At 28.4% G+C, this 23,998-nt stretch overlaps 2 long non-coding RNA genes across 6 annotated transcripts; one reads left to right on the top strand and one right to left on the bottom strand.

The window, feature by feature from the left end:
- Positions 1–298: 298 nt before the first annotated feature.
- On the top strand, positions 299–8,008 carry LOC123262702. 5 transcript variants are annotated; one of them, XR_006509022.1, is made up of 8 exons: positions 629–927; positions 992–1,143; positions 1,464–1,497; positions 1,565–1,638; positions 1,769–2,086; positions 2,782–3,200; positions 3,715–3,954; positions 5,904–8,008. It is a non-coding gene; the product is annotated as an uncharacterized LOC123262702 (long non-coding RNA). The 5 variants fall into 5 exon arrangements; XR_006509028.1 differs by lacking the exons at positions 1,464–1,497; positions 1,565–1,638 and adding an exon at positions 299–485 and having other exon boundaries at positions 844–927; XR_006509029.1 differs by lacking the exons at positions 1,464–1,497; positions 1,565–1,638 and having other exon boundaries at positions 5,904–5,952; positions 6,027–8,008.
- A 1,936-nt stretch (positions 8,009–9,944) lies between these two features.
- On the bottom strand, positions 9,945–10,407 carry LOC123262713. The gene is made up of 2 exons (XR_006509030.1): positions 10,226–10,407; positions 9,945–10,079 (listed from the first exon to the last, which is right to left on the bottom strand). It is a non-coding gene; the product is annotated as an uncharacterized LOC123262713 (long non-coding RNA).
- Between the last annotated feature and the right edge of the window lie 13,591 nt (positions 10,408–23,998).

The following is a 23,998-nucleotide window of genomic DNA, read 5'->3' as shown; positions in this document are numbered from 1 at the left end:
AGTTAGGGTGGACACAAGCCGCGTTATATCGTATATCGTATATAATATATAAATAAATTTTGGAACCATATATATTTTCTGAATCAGAATGACAAGCTGAGTCGAAATATAGCGTAATTATTCGTAAGTTCCGCTATGAGAACAAATGCAATTGTTAAATTTCTATGAAATTTACTAAAATCTATTAATGTAAAGGGAGCTTCAACTTTGAATTACCCGCTTAATTGTTTGCAGCGACATCTCAAAGTTTAACATCAAAACATGTAGATTTATAATGCGCATGCGCCAGTATTAGCCATCTTGTATGAGAATTGCTTGTAAACAAACTCGCTGGGATATGATAAAAATAAAATAATTAATAAATGAAGTGTTAAATTGATAATATTGCAAGGAAAAGTGGTAATATATTTAAAAATGTGTAGATGACTGACAATTTTTCTACGACAAAGATGCTGGGGGCCCATAATCACCCATAAAAATGATAAGTATATGCTTTGATAGCTGCTACTACAAGTCTATTATTTTAACATTTATTATACAATTAAAAAATATACAAATTTGTATTTAATAATAGATAGCTGACATTATAATTATTTAATTTCTGTCCAGTAGGATTCTCCGCGTATTTTTTTTTTATTGTGAGGTTGGTTGAGATTCTCGCCTTATAATTTAGCGAGGCCACGCGGTTGGAATCGGTATATTATGGTCAGGTCTCGAAGCCAGCCTTACTCGAACAATTGTAAAGAAACTACTCGACAGAAATATTGCTTATTTGCTAATTATTCTTATTGTACATTTAAATAACTAAATACTTTGAATAAACATTTTTTTTACTCTTTATAGTCAGTCGAACAGCTGAATTGCAGCCCTAGATCAGAGGTGCCATGTACGTAGAATGACAGGGAATTATGTTCAATAATAAATCAGGTATGTATAAATTTGTAGCAGTACCATGTTATGTAGATAAAATAATAATAAATTTTTTTTTAAGGATTGAAATGCACGGCTCAGAGAAAAAATAATGTATTGCGGACTACCAGAACTGGCTGTTCCAGTCATGAGCAACCGAATGAATCACGGAGGAACAATTTTGCTGGAATTTGAGCTCTTAATGAGTCAAATTTTATCATTTCAGTGTCGCAGGTTATGTGCATTTAATATTTTCATGTAAAATTAATGAAATTTTTTTTTTTCTGATCTAATGCCGGCTAACAATTTATTGTTAGATATAATTTGGGTAAAATTTCTGAAATTTATCCCAAATTAGGCCAGATCATTAGATTCATTAAATGTAATTTTAAATACGCAAGTAAGCTTTTTTTCTGATCGGATGCCGGCTAACAATTTATTGTTAGCTATAATTTGGTTAAGATTTCTGAAATTTTATCTCAAATGAGGCCAGATCTTTATGTTTTAGATCGGTAGTTTACTAAAAATGTTTACATTTTTTATCATAAAAATAGATTATCACGATCGGATGCCGGCTTACATTTTAATGTAAGTTATGATTTGAGTAAAATTATTTTTAATTTTATCTCAAATCGGGCCTGATCTTTTCTTTTAGATTGGTTATATGTTAAAAATATTAAAATTTATAAGAATAGATCATTACGATCGGATGCCAGCTTACATTTAGATGTAAGTTATGATTTAAGTAAAATTATAATTAATTTTATCTGAAATCGGGGCAGATCTTTATTTAGTTTTAGTATAATTTGTTTGAAAATAATTTCAATAATAATTATTAATTGCTACACCAATTTTTCAGTTACTTCAATGACATTCAAGCAAGTAGTAGTTCCCACATTCTTTGTTACTCAGCAGCTGCATTTATCGTAAAACGTTCTAAAAGATCAATTCTGAGAGATCTTATAAAAGTAATTTAATAAGATTCGTACACGTACCGTGATCGAGCCACAGAATTTTGTGGAATTTCCATTTTGGAGTACGCCTGAAAACTACATATATGCCACACAGTTATTCTCAACGACTTCTTCCTAGTTGCTTTGTTAAAGGACCTTGGAAAAAATGCGAAAAAGATAATTTTTGAAACTTTTTGTCGTATTTATCAATACATCAGCATCAGGTTTGTAATTTTAATTATATCGCGTTGCAGATGCCATAAGGTCGATTTAAAAATTATACACCCTCATAGCAATCGGAAACTGAAGGTGTATAAAAAAAATACTTTTCAAGAATCGACGTATTTTTGTCCGAAATGAATAAAAATGCAAAAAAAAAAAATATTATACGCCTTTATGGAATCCAAGGTACATTTCAGGATCCAGAAAAATTTTTTGAAGTTTTAAATAATAATTATTATTAAAACATAGCAAATACAATAAAATCATATAAGACCTTTTTTATAAATGTATCAATGTTTCGAGGTTACCCCATAAGACCAAAGTTAAAATGCCTACATTTAAAATTGATTATTTAATTAAATAAACGGTGAACTTTCCGGAAATTCTTAGAGTATATTTGTATCAATTTAAAAATTATATAAAAAAAAATCAAGACATTTTGTCGACTATAGTTTTAATACTCGTACTACCTTAAATATTATAAATATTTACAACTGTGTATAAATAAAATATAATTATGACGGAAACTATCAAATAATATTGATCCGGTATATTCATTTATAGAAATAATTCAAATTTTATTTAACTGCGTCATAAATATCCGGTTTTCAGTATAAACGTTCTTGAATTTAATATTTAAATTTTGAAAAAAAAAAAAAAATTAATAATAATAATAATAAGGAATTTTTGACAACAGGTGTACTCGAACTAAAGAAGAGCTATCGGCGAATATCTATCAGCGGCTAAAATGGATGATGTATGTAGAAGATAAAATGATGGTAGTGGACGGTAAGCTGGCGATGTATCACGAAAATTTAAAGCGATTGCGTCGTCATTTGGAGGTACTTCTGCAAATACATTTGGTACCGCAGATGGATGTTAGTGCTGTCAGCGAAGTTGCTAGAAGGCGTACATTTTCGCAAGCATTTTTGGTGTTGGCGAGTAATCTCGCTTGTCAATTATTAACGGTACACAATGAGGAAATTGCCAGATGTAGAGAATTTCAGAGTAAATTCGACGGGAATTTTTTTGGACAGCCTATTTCCGGGTTTGGAGCATGTTCCGCCTAGTTTTGCTACTCAAGCGCCAACTATTTTCGATAATGAATAGCCTAAGGTAATTTTTATTTTTAATTTTGACTGTTATTAAAACTTTTAATGGCCTGTAACTCATTAAATATTCACTTTATCAAAATTCACAATTCGATCTTTTTTGTAGATTATCAAATTCTCTACAACTTTTATTTAAAACATTTTTCTCTGAACTCAAAATTACAAAAGTTACAAGCAATTTAATTGTTTTTAGTCGGTAACTTTTGAGTTGACTTCTCAAAATTTGATGGAAAAATTTTTTATTTAATATAAATATATTTTTAGGTAAAATTTAATTTTAATTTATTATAGTTCATCGTAAAATAATATGCTTGACTTATCCGAATGATCAATGCTCAATAAATTGAATAGAATATTAAATAAATGTTTGCTTATTTAATAAAAATAGAAATGTTTTACCGTGAAATGGAAAGTAATATAATGCATATAATGAAAAGAAAGAAAGTAGTAACATAGACATTCTGTAATTATTATTAAATTAACAATATTCTAACATTAACTGTTATTTTTTTTAACAGCTGACAGCGGACGATATGGAATCACTAAAAATTAAATTACCCAATCTCACGGATTCCATTTCAACGCCCGATTTAAATAGCATTTGATATCACGCAATTTTTCCTCTCTAAGAGTCTCACGTCAGTAACTACCAGTGAAGAAAATAATATTAACAAAATAATTGAAGAAGACGATAGTACAACTTTAATGTCTGTTGATGTCTCAGCTACCAAGAAAACAAGCGAACACATTTCTCTGAGGTGATTTAATTATAAAAATAAAAAAAAAAATTAGAAAAGACCTTGCAGGCCATCCCTGTAACTTCCCGTTAATCTCATACCTAAGAGATCGGATTTCGCTTATTACTCTGTCTTCGAGCGCAAAAATATAAATTTTTTATTGTTTTGAGCTCTCCAAACTCAAAACGATAGCTATTTTATACTTTTGAGCTCTTCGAACTCAAAAGTCTGATAAAAGTTTCATAAAGCACTATTTTTTTAATTTTCAAACTGCCATAACTTTTGAATGAATGAACCGATTTCCACGCGGTTGGTGGCAATCGATGTTGTTTATTGAGTCCTAAATCAAATACACTGATTGATCATATGGAAAATTTCGGAGTAATTTGAAACAAATCAATTTTTTCGATTTCTTGAGTTCACGATATCTCACAAATGAATCAACCGATTTTGACCCGGTTTGCGGTAATCGAAGTGGTTTTTTAAGGTTAAGAGCTGATTAGTTTTTGGTATTGATCGGTAAAGCCGTTTGAAAGTTATTTCATAAAAACCACTTTTGAAAAATTTTTTTTTCTTAGTTTTTTTTAGATTTCTCGAAACCTACCGGTTCAAAACGGGCCAAATTCACAGGAAATCGAATGTTTCATGTAAATCTATAGAACGCCGCTTAGTTCATTCCAATCGGTCAAGCTGTTCAAAAGTAATAAAAGGCTTACATATGGCCATACATACATACATACATACATACACACACACATATATATACATACATATATATATATATATATATATATATATATATATATATACACATACAGACATACGGACATCATCGCAGGAGTAGTCACGGAAGCTTCCCAGGACCTCAGAACGTCGAGATCCGATGAGAACTCGATTTTTGCAAATGGGGAAATATTAATAACTTCCCGATTTTTGAAAATTTTCAATTTTCTTAGCGGGAAGTTAAAAAATCTTTATATTTATATTATTTCTATAAAATAATCAAAATTTAATCAGTGTCACAAAAAAATTTTTTCTCTTTATTTTCAGCTAAATTGAATAATTAAATACAATATTTCTTTATTCTAATGTCAAAATAATTCAAGCATGGGAAATTTTAAGGAATTTAAATTTATTAGAAAAGTTTATCGGTCACAGCTAGTCCGATTAAATTTAAATTTAAATTTATAATACCTTTATTCAGAATCTTGGAAACTTATCGTCCACCGACCGATTGACATCTCGAAAATAGATCCTTGTATTTTTCGTAGACGATTATTATAAAATACGGTTTTTTTGAAATTACTCATAAACGGCTTAACCGATCGATTCCAAAAACTAATCAACTCTTAAACTTAAAAATCCACGTTGATCGCCGCTAACTAGGTCAAAATCGGTTGATTCGTTCGTGAGATATCGTGAAAAAAAGAAATCGAAAAAATTGATTTTTTTTTCAAATTACTCCGAAATTTTCAATACGATTAATCAGTGCTTTTGATTTTTCATAGGACTCAAAAAACAACTCCGATTGCCACCAACCACGTGGAAATCGGTTGATTCATTCAAAAGTTATGGCAGTTTGAAAATTAAAAAAATAGTGCTTTACTAAACTAAAACAGCTCTTGTTTTGAATTTGGAGAGCTCAAAATAATGAATAATTTATATTTTTGAGCTCGAAGAGATCAAAAACAGAGTAACAAGCAAAATTCGATCTCTTAGGTATGAGATTAGCGGAAAGTTATAGGGATGGCCTGCAAGGTCAACCGTCTTTTCTAATTTTTTTTTAATTAGATCTCTTATTTGTAAATCTTTTTTAGAGGAAATAATTTAATTTTTTATTAATATTTCAGCACTTGAGTGTTAACAAGTGTGAAAAAATTAACATGTGCTGATAAGGGTTAAAAAAATGTCTCAAAATTTAATTAAAAAAAAATAAAATTCCTAATACTAATTATATTTTTTTTTTTCAGGTTTGGCTTTGAATCAGAAACAGAATTTAAAAAAATAACCCAGCAAAACGTAAGATACTTAACATCACCATTCTCGAAATTTGAATAAAAATTAAAAATTCTCGATTGAACTTAAAAATTAAGGGTGCCGAATAAACAAGTGGAGGTTGGTTATTCGTAATCCTCCATATCTCGAAGTACGAAGTACCAACAATAACTACTACTGGCATGAGCTCTTAAGTAAATCGTGCAGAAAAAGTTTCTGCGGAAATTTGAGCTCTTATATGAGTTAATTTTAGAATTTGAGATGCAGGTCATGTAACATTAACATTCTTATATAAAATAATCGAAATTTTTTTTTCCGATCCGATGCCGGCTAACAATTTATTGTTAGCTACAGTTTGGGTAAAATTTTTGAAAATTTTATCCCAAATTAGACCAGATCATTAGTTTTATAAAATATTATTTTTATTATCCGTGCTAATTTATTTCTGATCGGATGCCGACTAACAATTTATTGTTAGCTATAATTTGGGTAAAATTTTTGAAATTTTTTCCCAAATTAGGCCAGATCATTAGTTTTAAATAGATTTTAAAATAATAATTTTAAGTCTGAATAAGAATATATCGATCGGATGCCGGCTTACACTTTTAAATGAGTTGTAATATGGATAAAATTTTTTTATTTTATTCCATGTTAGGCCAGATCGTTATTTTTAAATGAATTCTATATTAAAAATTAGATAAGTTTATATATAAGAGTATATTATAACGATCAGATGCCAGCTTATATTTTCATATAAGTTATAATTTGGATAAAATTATTACTAATTTTATCCCAAATTAGGCCAGATCATTAGTTTTATAAAATATTATTTTTATTATCCGTGCTAATTTATTTCTGATCGGATGCCGACTAACAATTTATTGTTAGCTATAATTTGGGTAAAATTTTTGAAATTTTTTCCCAAATTAGGCCAGATCATTAGTTTTAAATAGATTTTAAAATAATAATTTTAAGTCTGAATAAGAATATATCGATCGGATGCCGGCTTAGACTTTTAAATGAGTTGTAATATAGATAAAATTTTTTTATTTTATTCCATGTTAGGCCAGATCGTTATTTTTAAATGAATTCTATATTAAAAATTAGATAAGTTTATATATAAGAGTATATTATAACGATCAGATGCCAGCTTATATTTTCATATAAGTTATAATTTGGATAAAATTATTACTAATTTTATCCCAAATTAGGCCAGATCATTAGTTTTATAAAATATTATTTTTATTATCCGTGCTAATTTATTTCTGATCGGATGCCGGCTAACAATTTATTTTTAGCTATAATTTGGGTAAAATTTTTGAAATTTTTTCCCAAATTAGGCCAGATCATTAGTTTTAAATAGATTTTAAAATGATAATTTTAAGACTGAATAAGAATATATCGATCGGATGCCGGCTTACACTTTTAAGTGAGCTGTAATATGGATAAATTTTTTTTATTTTATTCCTTGTTAGGCCAGATCGTTATTTTTAAATGAATTCTATATTAAAAATTAGATAAGTTTATATATTAGAGTAAATTATAACGATCGCATGCCAGCTTATATTTTCATGTAAGTTATAATTTGGATAAAATTATTACTAATTTTATGTCAAATTAGGCCAGATCATTAGTATTAATTAAATAAATTTTATTTGAAACAAAATTTATGTTAGAATATATTGTATTGATCAGATGCCGGTTTACATTTTTATGTAAAATATAATTTGTGAATAATTTATTAAATTATCTCAAATTAGGTCAGGTCATTAAATTTAAATTAATTTTATATTATAAATATTGTGTTTTTTATTTGTCAGAGCAGATATGAAGAGTAGCACGATTATTATTCTATATTTTAAATGTTCATTTTTTAATTAATTTTTTTTTATAAGTAACGGAGTCTGCCTTATCTTTGTAGATAATGCAGTTATCTTTATATGAAGATCGCGCTACTCATCATTTCTCCTTAAATATTTATTTTTCTCGCCGTCAGATGTCATCAATAGTGGTGGCATCTAAAAAGAACATGGCGGCGTCCATACCAAAATTCTACTACCGTTACCCCTTAAACCAGAAGCACAAGTTCAATAAATTTTTTATGAATTTGAGAAAGTTTTGATAAAATAAATAATTGAGGACATGAATATTAAAGTGTGTTAATATTAAAGTATTTATTATTATTGTGTTTTATTTGCATAACTTTAAAGTTTTATGCAAGTTTCTTTTCTAATATGAAAGTATTTATATTTAAAAAATTAATTTAAAAAAAATATTAATATTCGATAAATTTTCTGTATAATTATTTTTTAACATTTTGCATGTACTTAAATATAATAAAATAATTTTGAGTTGAAAACCAGCCTTAAATGCTCAATATTTTTTTTTTCAGTTCAATCCTAATATTTCTTGAATTTTTTTTCAAACTTATTCTCGTTAATTGGTTGTGAATTTATATTATAAATTATTTATTTGATTTCATTCTTGAAGTTTGTAACGTATTCTTCTTATTTTAATTTATATCTATTAACTTCACTGCATAAAGAGTTTGTTTTTGGAATAATATTCATTGCACATTATTATTGATTCAAGATATTAAATAATTACGTTATTAATTTACGTATATTGAAATAAGTTTAAAATTATTGAGAAACTAAGATTGATATTATATAAATACTAATTTAATTTCTTTTCTAATACATCTGATTTAAATTATTGATTGAGAAAAATTTGAAGAAATTGTGTCGATATGTAGATATACAATAATCATCCATATTATTTTCAATTCATATTTATTCTTTTTAATTGGTTGATGATTTGAATACTTTGGAAGGGAATTTACTAATAAGGTATTTTTAATTGTCTTAATATCTAATTTTATTTATTATTGAAATAATTTGTGCTAATATGCACTGAAAAAATAGATAGGTGTTGAATCGGGACTCTATCTGGGTGCAGTACTTGGATGAAATCCCGGTGAAACCCCTATTTTTTTATTATAAATTAGGATAGTTTTTAAATTAAAATATTTTTTTTAATTCATTTTTTTTTAAGATTAAATTTTTTTTTCTGAATTTTTATATTTTGTCAAAAACATATTATTTTTATGATTTTAATTTTTTTATTACGACTAGAAAATTTCGTCTATAAACTTTTTTCAACAAATTCAAAATTAATTTTTTTCTTGAATATTCTCAGATCCATATCGGAAAATTAAATTTTTTGAAAAACTCAAAAATTTAAAAAAAAATTAAAATTTATTGAAAAATGTTATGTCCAAGGGCGTTTTTTTGAGCGGTAGCGTAAACGGTGGAGGTTTGGACTAACAGTTTAAAGAATACGCAACGGAGGTTTTAATTCCGTTGTTTTAATTATTTTTGTGGGACGTTTTCGAAGTACGAATTTACCACGCCTTCGTTTGAGACTGTACACGGATTTTAGTTAGGAGTAGATGTACTTACTACTTGCTGGATTATTTCTTAGGATCGGATCCGTGATTCCGGGGCTGATCGTAGTGCCTTTTCCTTGATTGGACCCTCTGTTGGTATTTGCAGCGAATGAATGTGGATGGATTTGGGCTGCTTATTCTAAGGGCTTCTTATTTTTATGAAATGAATTTATTTAAAACAAATTTCACTTCTTTTTAAGATTTATTTTAATTAACACCAAAACTTTTACACTTTCACAAATTTTATTTAATCGAAATTATTATAATGAATTTTATTCGAATTTGAGCTAACGTCCTCCAGTCCCCCGTAGGGTAAAGTGCGCAAATTTAGCTTTAAAAGATATTATATTAAAAGATTTTTATACTTATTGACCGAACTCTCGCCTAAGTGCAGAGCAAACTAGAACTTTGAGAATCCGGTTATAGATTTTCTTACTTGTCAAAATCCCGCCTAAGTGCAGGGCAAATTAAGACTTTGGGATCTGACTTTCTAGGTTTTATCTATTTATCGAGTCCTCGCCTAAGTGCAGGGCAAATTAGAACTTTGAGAAACCCGACTCGTAGATACTAATAACTAATACGTGGCCTGCCGGTTGAACCGAGTCTGAACTCGTCTTAAGTGCAGCGCAAATTAAGACAAGGGACTTTTACAAGGCACGGGTCCGTCAGTTAAACGCGGAAGTCAAATTAACTGCTCAAAGACCTGGTTTACACTTAAAACTAATACGTGGCCTGCCGGTTGAAACCGCGTCCAAACTTCCTTTAAGTGCGGAGCAAATTAAAGCAAAGGACTCTACAAGGCACGGGTCCGTCAGTTAAACGCGGAAGTCAAATTAACTGCTCAAAGACAAGGCGTTGGCTTTTGCTCGCCTTTTTAAAAACTCGCGGTGCTGAGCTTGCAGAAGTCCCCGCTAGTCAACCAGCAGTCACGTAGCTTATATTTTATTGTGGCTTTCGCGCATGGAGAAGTCTTCCATCTGCGCGGGTGATTTAAATTTAAAAGAAAAAATTTTTGGGGTGGACATAACAAAAATAAAAATTTTTAAAAATGTAAAAAAAATTTGAAATATCTTCATTTAAAGAGTAAAAATTAAAAAAAAAATGGTGTACGTACTTATGTACACGCGTCAGAAGTTATACTTCTTTTGCATATAATAAAAAAAATTAAAAAAAAAAAAATACAAAAATGATCAAAGAAAAATGTTAAAAACAATCAAATAGGTTTCATTATAGTAAAAATTTAGCTATACCGTATCAATATAAAATCATTAATTATCATATGAATTTAAATCAATATTATTAAAGATTTTTCTAAATAAACTAATTTTGAAGCTTCAAAGTATCAATAGTTTACAATCGATAATTATAAAATATTTTAATTATTAAAATTAAGTTAGCTGACATATAAACATTTTGAGATGTTTTTTTTATTGAAAAAATGATTAAACAATATAAAAAAAAATTTTCACTTGTAAAAAACTTTAGGAACTGTAAGTGCAATTTTTAAAAGTATTTTTTTGTGCTAATTTAATTATTAAAGATAAAATTAAAAAAATTAAAAACGTCGGCTAACTTTAGTATCATTAATTATTTATTTAAAATATATTATATTTCTTATAAAATAACTCATTATTTATTATTTAACCTAGTGATGTTATCTTTTTAATTAATATTTATTTAAAAATAATGTATACATGAATTAAAAGACAAATATTGTAGTACGAAACTAGATTTTGTTTCCAATGAAATTCCGGAAAATTATTAAAATGGTCTATAATATGAATTTAAAAACATATGGATAGAATTACTATATTCGATAAACAAAATGATTGAGTCTGTATTAAAAATTATGAACTCAATAAAAAGATACCTAAATATAATAGGTACTACAATATTTATATTTTAATTCATGAAATTACTATTATTTTTAGAAAATATTGATTAAAAGAAAATTATTATCAAGTTAAACAAAAACTAAAATATTTAATTGACCATTTTTTAGAATTGATTATTAATATGAATAATATACTTCATATTAAATGGTATTTCTATCGAATTTGAAAATAACAACGTTTCGTTGGATACTTTACAACTAGCCTGTATATGAGTTAACTTAGTCATTTAAAAAAATATATACTTGCGCGCGCATCGTAAAATTTCACTCTCATCAATTTTTCATAACGCGCCTAAAGAAGTATAACTTTAAAAAATTACTCTGTGCCCAAGCACATAACTTCAAAAAAACCTTGCCCAAGCACATGTTACTGGGTGGGGGGGGGGATTATCATGCTGCAGAGTGATGAAATCTTGGTGTTGCTCCTAAATCATTTCCCCTTCCTAGATAGCGTCCCGGTGCAGCAATTATTTATTTTTCCTTTTATTATAAATATTGGTAACTTTTTTAATAATTAAAATTAAACAATTAAATTAAATTCTCATTTAAGAAGACATTTTATGTATACTTTAGTCTAAAATTTCTTTCATTAAGAACAATAATTGCTACGAATTTAAATATCAAATAAAAATTTGATATGATCAAATCTCAATGATTCAGTAAGAATGAAGAAATTTTATCAATAGTTAAACGTTAATAACTTTTTAATTATTCAATTTTGATACTGAGTAACAGAGTTAAATTACTGTTAAAGAGGAAGCAGTCTGTTGTTACTCAGACGGCGAAGGTCTCGGTTCAACTGATTTCCAGGTCTTTTCTTAATGTACCTAGAGATCGAACCTATTATAGTAAACACTAGTCAAAGTATTTTTGACGAAAAAAATAGTTTTAAGATTCATAATCTGATTACGCAGATATGTTCATTCCGTTTGACGCATATATACATAAGAAAAAAAATAGATATCTTTTAAATAATATTTTCTCCATGATGAGCGAAAATACAAAAATTTTTCATAAGGTGCATCATGAGGATAAATGCAATAGTTAGTCTTTTATGAAATGTACTGATAATTATTAATGTATTTTCATTTATCAAATTATTTAGATAGTTCTAAGTATTTTGATAAATGAAATTTGCTAAGCAATAATAATTACAATAAAAAAAAGACCATTCGGCAGCCGAAATGGAAGAAGATTTCATCATGAATAGAAAAAAATATAACGAAGATTGTATACAGAACAAGGGCTTTTAACTTATATGCAATCGACAAAAATATATATCGATGGACAAATACTAAAACCAGTGCAATAGCAAATTTCATAATTGGCATAGAGGAATGGAGCATAATTTTGAGACTACACATATGACATGATACTCACATTAAAGCTTATTTAAAGAGCTTTCGGATGCAATTTACAGAATTGCAATAAGTTATCCCATTCAAAAGTTATTCGAGTTCGAAAGTGAAGAAATATGAATTTTTATGATTTTCAAAATTTTGAAATCCTGGTATTTCTAAATTACTTGACCGATTAAGCTCATCTTAGAACTTGACTTTTGTATTTATCTGTAGAATAAGTATGTTGAGTTTGGTAGAGATCCGTTGTAAATTGGCGACGCTATCGTCCTGACAAGCCGCGTTATATCCCATATATATATAAATATATTGGACTGGGCCAAAAAAATTAACTATTTTTTTTTTTTTTTTTGTATATCGAAAATATTATTTGGGATGACAAAAAAAAAATGTTGTGAGAATTTGAGCCCTTAATATTTATATTAAGAGGTCTATCATCGCAACTTTTAATTTTTTTTTCCGGAACGGGTTTTTGTCTCATAACTCCTAAACCATCGAGGTAAATGAAATAAACTTAGATGTTTTTTGAAGCAAATTTAATTGTCTACAAAAAAAGACTGATTGAAATTTTTCGTCAGATGAACCGTTTTCTTATAAACACGCCTTGAAAATTGATAAGATTTCAGAATTTTATTGTTTAACTTTGGAATTTTGTAATTCACTTAAAAATTAGTATCCGGAAAAAATTCAATAGAGATTCTTGAAGGGAATTTAATTTCCTACAAAAAATGTTTCTTAACATTTTTAGCTAAATTCACTCCTTTGAAAGTTATTCAAAGTTAAAGTTGATGTCAAAATAAAATTCTGGTTTTTTTCGCTGTAAATTTAATTTTTTTGAGCCCATTGAAAATTTTGATCTTTTTATAGATAATAATTTTTATTTTATCAACAGAATTATGAAAAATTTGAAAAATCATAATATATTTTTATTTATTGGCATTGAAAAGCTATTTTCTGCAGAAAATTGCATTTTCACTGTGTTTTGATAGTTTAAAAAATAACAATCATGTTGTTTTCTCATTGAAAATTATTTACTTTTTATTTAATACAAATTTATCTACGAGAATCCGCTTTGATTAACAACCTCCCCTTACTCCCCTTGTTTCATTTTTCGACATCAATCCACAGTACTACATCTCATGAGATTACTCTCTCATTTTCTCAATAATTGCGTCGCTTAATACAAAGCCAACCGATTGAACATAACCTCAAAACAATATTATTAATTATTAGTATCGTATTATATAGCGCCACGATGTTTTTATTCATCTATCACCATTTCTAAAAAAAAAGACCCCTAGTTCGACCTTCACTTTCGGTATTTCTTACATTCCATTGTTCTACAAATAGAGAGGTTATGTTTTTTAGATAACTGTAGCATCTTTCTTCATTGTTAATTGTGGATCGAGCGTCGCTTTTAATCTCAGTATTCGTGTTGTGAGTTGTGTGTCTAATTTCTAGTGTTGTTACAATTTTTATTACAACCTGACTCTCTTTATTTGTTGTGATTTTTGATTACGTAAATATAATTGAATAATATCAAAGAACTGTATCAATATGACAACCGAAAAAATTAATTTGATTGGTGTTCCAATAGCTAAAATTAATGGTCGTAAACTTCCCACTATAAAAGAAGTTTTATTATTATTTTTTTATCATCACAAAGTTCTTCATCTAAAAGTCAATGAAAGTGCAAAAACTGCAAATATAGTTCAAGATTGTTGGAAAAATTTACAAATTTTAACCTCCGGGCTTCGAAATACGATTAACAAAATACTTGAGTTTTTCAAAATGGCAATTATTGCAGTGCTATAAGAAAAGAATAAAATCACAAGCTCAAAAACAAAAAGAAGTGAGTTTTGAACAAAAAATTCAACAGTTATTTAATATCGCTGGAAAAAACGGTCTAAGAAGTTTGAATGGAGAGATCAACAACTTTTCGGCTCAGAAACTATTGAATCAACCAGAAATTTCTGATAACTCCAGTTCACCAGAAACTTCGAGAAAATATGTTGAAATTATGGAAACCGATGAGATAGGTAGATATTTGGTATTTACAATAATACTTGATTTAATAAAATTAATAACTGAAAAAATAATTGCAATTTATTCTGTTCCCGTAACCGTATACAGAAAAAGAAATTCTTGACTAGAAGGTAAATTATCTTGGCTCAAGAAAATATTAAGGAAGATTAAAAATTTCTTTAATGAAGTCAAAGTTTCTTGACCCCAGAAAATTTCTTTTTGCTCCAAAATAACTTTTGTCTTCCTTAAAATTTTCTTGGTGCAAGAAGTTTTTTTTCTGTGTAATTTTGATGCTCAGCATAACTAATTGATAACTAAATATTATGTAATCTTGTTATACTTTGATCACATTTTCTTGTAAATAATATCAAAATACTTTTCAGAAATAGATTTGGTTAATGATAATAATAATAATGAAATTACACCTAGTCAAGAGTTACTAACATCGTCGCAGTCAACTATCAGTCAAATTTCAAATGTTTCCGATTTTGAAACAGAATTGTTGTCTGAAAAAAAAATACCAAAAATAAACATTATCACTCCAAATTTAGCAGCTGCGCTTGATCGTGCAAATGTTAGCAACAGAAATGCTACATATATTTTGGCAGCTACCTTACAGAGCGTTGGAATAGATCTTCGGAATGTTAATTTAAGCTATAAAACTATCCAACGAAATCGTATACTTCTTCGAAAAGAAATAGCTGAAGGGTTAAAAAAAGACTTAAAGTTCAATGATAATTACGTAGTTCATTGGGATGGTAAATTGTTAAGCGATATTGTTGGCGCAGATGTTGTAGATAGAGTCCCAATTCTTCTGACATCGTCTGGCGCTGAACAATTATTAGGCATTACAAAAATTGGAGCAGGAACTGGAATTGAGCAAGCTTCAGCAGTAAACTCAACTTTGAAGCATTGGGGTGTCAGTGATTATGTCAAAGCGGTGTGCTTTGATACTGCATATACAAATACAGGTAAATCAATACTATTAACAAAGTATTTAGAATCGAGAGATTTTATTTTTCATGTTTGTTTTTAATTCATTAATGATTCTATTATTAAATAGGCATTCATCGTGGCGCTGGCGTAGAACTAGAGAATCTTTTGAACTACTCATTAAAGGTGTTTTTGAAGTATACTGGCCAACGCAAAATGGCCCAAATGTTTCAATTTTTGGTAGATTCAAAAATAATTGGAACAAGATAGATAAATCAAATTACAGTGCAGGAATTAATGATCCTATTGTTGCTAAAGTACTCTCAAAAAAAAAAGAAGAAACATTGGATTTTATTGAAAGTTATTCGCTGGTATGTTTTAGATACATAATATCATTCACAAAAGCACTCAAAACAACTTTCTTTTTTCACTATACACTGAGAGAAAAATTTTTTTTTTTAAAAAAATGCAAATAATTGAAAGAAGTTTTCTACATTTGGAAAAAACAATTCTGAATGAAAATTCTCAAGTTATCTATCTAAAATTGTATTTTTGTTTTTATTTTTTAATCAGTTAAACTATTTTCCAACAAAAAAGTTACTGTGCGAAAAATTTTGATTTCTTCTGCAAAGAAATGAAATTGTTGAAAATTTCCAACATATCAATGTCTTGTCACTAGAATGCCCATATTTTTCAAAAGAAATTTTTCCTTTCGGTAAGTTTAAAACAAATTGTGTAATGGAAAAATTTAAACCTTAAATTAATAGTAATTTCCTGGTGTCGATCGAATACAATTCATTTTAAACATAGACAAAAATATACGTGATTATCTTTAACTCGTAATTTATGTTAAATTAAAATTGATCGAATTTTGTACTTTGTTTTAATTGAAATCTTGTTCTTTTAGTATTCAAAAACGATTTTTAATTATTAATTCTAGATTAAGAAAATCAGTTTTTTTCATTCGTACTCATTTGTTGCAGAAATATCTTCCGAGGAATGACTACCGAGAATTTTTAGAGTTATCGTCAATTTTTTTAGGAGTTATTCCAAAAGATAATTTCACCTTTAAACATCCAGGAGCGATGAGTCATGCTCGTTGGATGTCGAAGGTAATTTATTGCCTGAAAATATATATTTTTAGGGGAGAATTTAAGCTGACCCCTCATGAATTAACTAGTATTCGCCAAGTATGTATTTTCATAATTGTCATTTATATAAAAGCTTGGTTCACTTCACCTTCTGCTATCTTAGCTGCAAATAATGACTTAATTTTGATGCAACAATTGATACTCTATGATAAAATTAATTCATCTGTATCAAAAGGAGCTTTAAAAAATGAGCGATCATTTGTGGTATTTAAGTGACAAATTAGCCATAATTTCTCTATTTGACGATGCTGTAGATCCGGAAGTAAAGAAAAAAATGGTAAAAAATTTGAAAAATCGGAACCCTATAAAAACTAAAGCCAGAAAATATGAATTTGACTACAAAAACTTACATGAATTTTTACACAAAGATGTAAGTGACTTCATTTCAACAGAATCGTTAACAATTTTAAAAGACTTTGACTTGCCACATGAATTTTAAGTGAAGAAGTCGACAAGTGGTCCAGCATCGATAGTTTTCAGGAATGTCAACAATTTTTTAGTAAATTGGCTGTTGTCAATGATGTCGCGGAACGTGGTGTAGCGCTAATTGAAGATTACAATCAATGCCTTACTAAAGATGAAGAACAGCTCCAATATTTATTACTAGTTATTAGTGAGTATCGGAAAAAATTCCCTAATTGCAATAAAAGTACGTTAATTGAATGATTATTCCGTCTTTTTAATTGTTAAATATAATTATAGATGTACTAAAGTTTTATATTGTTTTCCTTATAGAATATAAATGATTAAAATACATACAATGATATTTTTTGTGCTATAAAATTTTTTTATGAATGATACAGTCGATGCTCTCTGTATTGGACCTCTCTGTATTTTAACCGCTCTCTGTGTTTGACCACATTTTTCCTCTGTATTTGACGAATTTACACAGCTCTTATGGACGAGTCAAGTACAGAGAATGGTCCTGGACGGGCGAATCAAATACAGAGAGCGTTGACTGTAATTTGATTTTGTTTCTTATTGAATGTGTACTATATCATTGATGATTAATTTCTGCTAAGCATTCGTATTAAGCGACGCAATTATTAAGAAAATGAGAGAGTAATCTCATGAGAAGTAGTACTGTGGATTGATGTCGAAAAATGAAACAAGGGGAGTAAGGGGAGGTTGTTAATCAAAGCGGATTCTCGTAGATAAATTTGTATTAAATAAAAAGTAAATAATTTTCAATGAGAAAACAACATGATTGTTATTTTTTAAACTATCAAAACACAGTGAAAATGCAATTTTCTGCAGAAAATAGCTTTTCAATGCCAATAAATAAAAATATATTATGATTTTTTCAAATTTTTCATAATTCTGTTGATAAAATAAAAATTATTATCTATAAAAAGATCAAAATTTTCAATGGGCTCAAAAAAATTAAATTTACAGCGAAAAAAACCAGAATTTTATTTTGACATCAACTTTAACTTTGAATAACTTTCAAAGGAGTGAATTTAGCTAAAAATGTTAAGAGACATTTTTTGTAGGAAATTAAATTCCCTTCAAGAATCTCTATTGAATTTTTTCCGGATACTAATTTTTAAGTGAATTACAAAATTCCAAAGTTAAACAATAAAATTCTGAAATCTTATCAATTTTCAAGGCGTGTTTATAAGAAAACGGTTCATCTGACGAAAAATTTCAATCAGTCTTTTTTTGTAGACAATTAAATTTGCTTCAAAAAACATCTAAGTTTATTTCATTTACCTCGATGGTTTAGGAGTTATGAGACAAAAACCCGTTCCGGAAAAAAAAATTAAAAGTTGCGATGATAGACCTCTTAATATAAATATTAAGGGCTCAAATTCTCACAACATTTTTTTTTTGTCATCCCAAATAATATTTTCGATATACAAAAAAAAAAAAAAAATAGTTAATTTTTTTGGCCCAGTCTAAAATATATATATATATACAGGGTGTCCTAAAAGTAACGGACGCCATTGTAGCATCTGATGAAAAAAATAATTCTGAGACGAAAAGTCCTTAGCCATTTTTCAATTAACCGCATAGATAATTAATTATTAATTAAAAATAACGTCTCTTTATTTGTTAGAGAGAGAGCGCCAGTGTCCAGTAAAGTATGTGCCAAACAAAGACACAACTAACTGTATGACTAACTAGTTTCTATAGCTAACGTAGTCACACATATTTACTTACACATTCACACGTGCAAGCGTCTTCGTTGGAACGCACTTGACTTGACACTAGCGCTCTCTCTAACGCATAAAGGACGTTATTTTAATTAATAATTAATTATCTATGCGTCTGATTAAAAAATGGCTAAGGATTTTTCGTCTCAGAATTATTTTGTTTATCAGATGCTACAATGGCGTCCGTTATTTCTGGGACACTCTGTATATATATATATATATATATATATATATATATACATACATATATAAACTTTTGAACCATATGCATTTTCTGAATTCGCTTGACGAGCTGAGTCGAAATATAGCAAAATTTTTCAAAAGTTCCGTCATGAGGACCAATGCAATAGTTAGATTTATATGAAATCTACTAAAAATTAGGAAAACGGTTGACCCTAAAGGCCATCCCTGCAACTTCCCGCTAATTCCGTTAATACCTGGCCGCTTTTTTGAGCTCTTCGAGCTCAAAAGTACAATCTGTGTGTTGTTTTAAGCTCTCCGAGCTCAAAAAGATACCTTTTCTATGTTTTTGAGCTCTTTGAGCTCAAAAGTCTGATAGAAGTTTCATGGAACACTATTTTTTGAATGTTCATACCGCAATAACTTTTGAATGAATGAACCGATTTTTACGCGGTTGGCGGCATTCTACGTAGTTTTATGAATAATTTCTAAGTTTCAATTGGTCAAACTAGAAATTTCGGAGTAACTCTGAAAAAACACTTTTTTCGGTTTTCTTTCGTTCACGATATCTCTCGAACGAATCAACCGATTTTGACCAGCTCAGTGGCAATCGACGTGGTTTTATGATGTTAAGAGCTGATTAGTTTTTGGAATCGATCGGTAGAGCTGTTTGAAAGTTATTCCAAAAAATGTCGAAGTTATTTTGAAAAAATCCTTATTTCCAAATATTTCGTCGAGGATATCTCTCGAACTAATCCACCGATTTCCACGTTTTTGGCGGCAATCGACGCGGTTTTTTAACCTCTGAAATTATTTTACACCATCAAAAACGATCCGAGAAGAAATGACGAAGTTATGTGAAAAAAACAGTTTTTTCGGTTTTATTTCGTTCACGCTATCTCTCGAACGAATCAACCGATTTTGACCAGATTAGCGCCGATCGGCGTGGTTTTTTGACGTTAAGAGCTGATTAGTTTTTGAAATTGATCGATCGAGCCGTTTAAAAGATATTCCAAAAAAACCACTTTCAAAAATGATTTTTTTCTAATTTTTTTTGAGATTTTTCAAAATTTCTCAAAATCTATCGGTCCGAATCGGTTTAAATTCTCAGGAAATCTAAGTTTGGCGAAGCCCTTTCGAATGGCACCAACCGCGATGAAATCGGTTCAACCGTTCAAAAGTTATAAGTGATTCACATACTTACACACACACACACACACACACACATATCCATACAGACATAGTGACAACCTCGCGGGGATAGTCAGGGAAGCTTCCTGTGACCTCCAAACGTCGAGATCTGATGAAAACTCGATTTTTGCAAAACGGGGTGAAAACAATAACTTCCCGATTTTTGAAAATCTGAGATTTTTAGCGGGAAGTTAAAAATACCAATGTTTAAATTTTTTACCAGTATTTTGTTGAAAATAATATTATAGTTCTCAATAATTCTCTCATTTAAAATGACAGTATATAATAATTTTTTTTTTTCATTTTTCTCAGATTAAAGTTTATAATTGGAATAAGTAGTTCTAAAAAAAAGTTAAAATCGGATGAAGACCGAAATTTTACTCTCTAAATATTTTTATCCATATTAATCTACTTTTTACATCCACATTGTCATATAAAATTGTTTTTTCAGAGGTCTTAATTTTAAACATAAATAATTTTCATTTTTTTCTCAATTTTAATAACCAGTGATTAGTGATTTATTGTGAACATTTCACTATTTTTTATGTAATCAGATGAAATTCATGTTTATAATATAATAAAGTAAATCTGTTATTATATTATCATTTGGCTTCTCATCTGATACGTTATAAAAAAAATCAATGTTGAAAACATTTATGACAGAACCATTTAAAAATGTCGAAATTAAAACGGAAAAGTTATGATCAAGAAAAAAGGGAAAACACAGATTCAAAACGGAAAATGAATCGGAAGAATAATATTGAAAACAATGTTGACGAAAAAAATATTTTATCCGTACAAGCAAAACAACAACGGTATCTTTCAATAGATAAAAATTTATGTTTACATAGAAAAAGAATAAAAATATATCATAATTTATCGAATTATAAAGAAAAAAATAAAATTTACCAGAAACTTAGACTCGCCAATGATAATAATTACAAAAAGCTCTTAGAAAACTTAAAAATTTGTCAAAAAATATGATTACAAGATTCAGTAAAAAGAAAGAATCATCAAGAAAAATTGAAAATATGTCAAAAAATAAGATTACAAGATCCAAAAAAAAGAAATAATCATCAAGAAAACTTGAAAATATACCAAAAAATAAGATTACAAGATCCAAAAAAAAGAAAGAATCATCAAGATAACTTAAAAATCTGTCAAAAAGTAAGACTGCAAGATCCAATAAAGAGAAAAAATCATCAAAATTTATCAATACAATTACAAAATAAACGATTAAAAGATAAATATAAACGAAGAATACATGACGACATTAATAAAAAGTGTCAATCAAAAAGATTATTAAATGATACGAAAAAAGATTTACATAATGAGAATAATAAAAAATGTCAAAGTAAAAGATTATGTATTCGAAGTAAACGAGAAATACATAACAACAAATTAAGTTTTTATCAGAAAGAAAGATTAAAGAATGAACAACTTAAGAAAATACACATTCTTCGTGTTTCTAGATCTAAGTTGTTGAAGAAATATAAAAACGAATATTTACAACGTCAAAAGTTATTTGATAAATTTAATAAATCAAAATTAGAAGGTCCAACATATGAGTGTTCTTCCTGTTTTCGCTTATGGTTTAAATCTTCAGTTAAATTTTTTGAAAAAAAAAGATTTAGAACAAAATGATTTATCATCAATACATTTAATATGTAAGAAATCGAATGATTCTATAATAGGATTTTTGTGTTCAAGTTGTGAAAGGGCGATAAAAAACAATAAAATTCCGTCGTTGTCTATGTATCATGAAGAACTACAATTTCCAGAAGTACCGGATGAAATTCTGAACTTGACTGATTTGGAAGAAAGATTCATATGTCCTCGTATTCCGTTCATGATGATTCGAGCAATTATAAATGATGGTCAATATTTTGTTAAAGGTCGAGCAGTCAATGTACCAACAAATGTTGAAAGTTCTGTGAACATTCTTCCGAGAGTCCAATCTGAAGCGATGATTATTCCAATTTGCTTTAGAAGGAAAAAATCTCTTAAAACAAATGTTATGTTTGAAAATGTTCGTCCGCAAATGATAAAGAAAGCTGCTATAGTATTACAAAACTCAGAAGTTTATGAATACTGCAATATACACTTGGATTTTCAACGAGTAAAAAATAATTTTTCTGAATTAAATGATTTTGAACATAACTATTCCAGTGATAATAACAATGTCAATATAAATTCTGAGAAAAATATTGATGCTTCTGATTATAATGACAATAATTCATCTGATGTCGAATCTGAAGATGAAGAACCTGTTAATATAGAAGATGAATCAACTCTTTTAATGACTCAAGCTATTATATTTGCTCCCGGTGAAGGTCAAATGCCAGTTTCATTGTTTGATAAGTATACTGAGGCTTTAAGTTTTATCAAGATTTATGGAGGTAAATTAATCTCTCAGCCAAAACATTTAACATATCAGAATTGGATTAAATCTGAAATAATGAGATCAGATCGTCGCTGCGCTACTATTCTTAAATTATTTTTTTCAGCATTAAAGCTGAGAGTATCGAAAATCACGTCAAGAATAAGTTTTTGCTTACGTAAAAATAAAATGAAGTTGAACTCCATCAAAGCAGAAGATATGCTTGATGAAAATAAAGTTAAATATATGGAGCTAAATGATAATGGATTTAAATTTTTATCTCATGATCGCGGATCGCCATCTTTTTGGGAGGAGAAAAAGAAAAATGTTTTTGCATTATTTCGACAGTTAGGTCCTCCAAGTATATTTTTTACTTTATCCGCAGCAGAAACAAAGTGGCCTGAATTAATCGTGATGTTAAAAAAAGTTGTTGATAAAGAAGAAATTTCATTAATAGAAGCAGAAAAAATGGATTATAAAGAAAAAGCTAGATTGATAGTAATGATCCAGTTACCATAGCAAGATATTTCGATTACCGAATAAGAGAATTATTTAAAGTAATGAAAGAGAAAAACAGTATTTTTCGAGAACACGTTATAATGGATTTCTATTATAGGATTGAATTTCAACAAAGAGGTTCTCCACATATTCATTGTTTATTATGGCTTAAGGGGTTACATGGGTTTCGTCGGGTAAAAAAAGGCCTATTTTCAATATTTTTTTTTCTATGTAAAAAATTATTTATTTAATTCAAATTTTTTTCTGTCTTATAGATACATATTTAAAGAATAATTTCTAAAATTTTCAAAAAAAAAAAAATTAAAACTCCTCCATTGTGACGTCATTTCCGGTGACCCCTCGGAAAAAAGGTGCGTCTGCGTTGTCAGCATAACTCCTGACAAAATCATCTAAAATGAAAAAACAAAAATAAGTTTTTTAGTTAAGACCATAAACTCGTGTTAGCTTGAACGAAGGGAAAGAAAAAAAAAGTAATAAGTCGATTTTTGGCAGTCACTTTTCCAAAAAAATGAAAATTTTGGTAGTATTTGCTTGACATTTTGTTTTTTTAAATAATTTGTAATTTCGAAAAAAAAATCCTTCGTCCAAGCATCGAAAGTAAAGTATTGTATCTCGAACACCTGTATGAAATTTCATCAAGATCGGTTGAGTAGTTTTCGAGAACATTTGACAACCGACATTGAAAACACGGTTCTGGAGGAAAAACGCGTTTGAAGAAGTTTTGAGTAACAATAAAAGTGGAAAAAAAATGTTTTTGTAACTTCTTTACAGTGAATCGTCGATTCCTGGGCCATAAAGTAAAAGATCCTCTGCAGCAGTTGCAATGTCCAGGGCA

The sequence above is a fragment of the Cotesia glomerata genome, linkage group LG1 (genome assembly GCF_020080835.1).
Source record: "Cotesia glomerata isolate CgM1 linkage group LG1, MPM_Cglom_v2.3, whole genome shotgun sequence".
Taxonomy (NCBI): domain Eukaryota; kingdom Metazoa; phylum Arthropoda; class Insecta; order Hymenoptera; family Braconidae; genus Cotesia; species Cotesia glomerata.
This window is presented reverse-complemented; position numbering and strand designations above follow the sequence as displayed.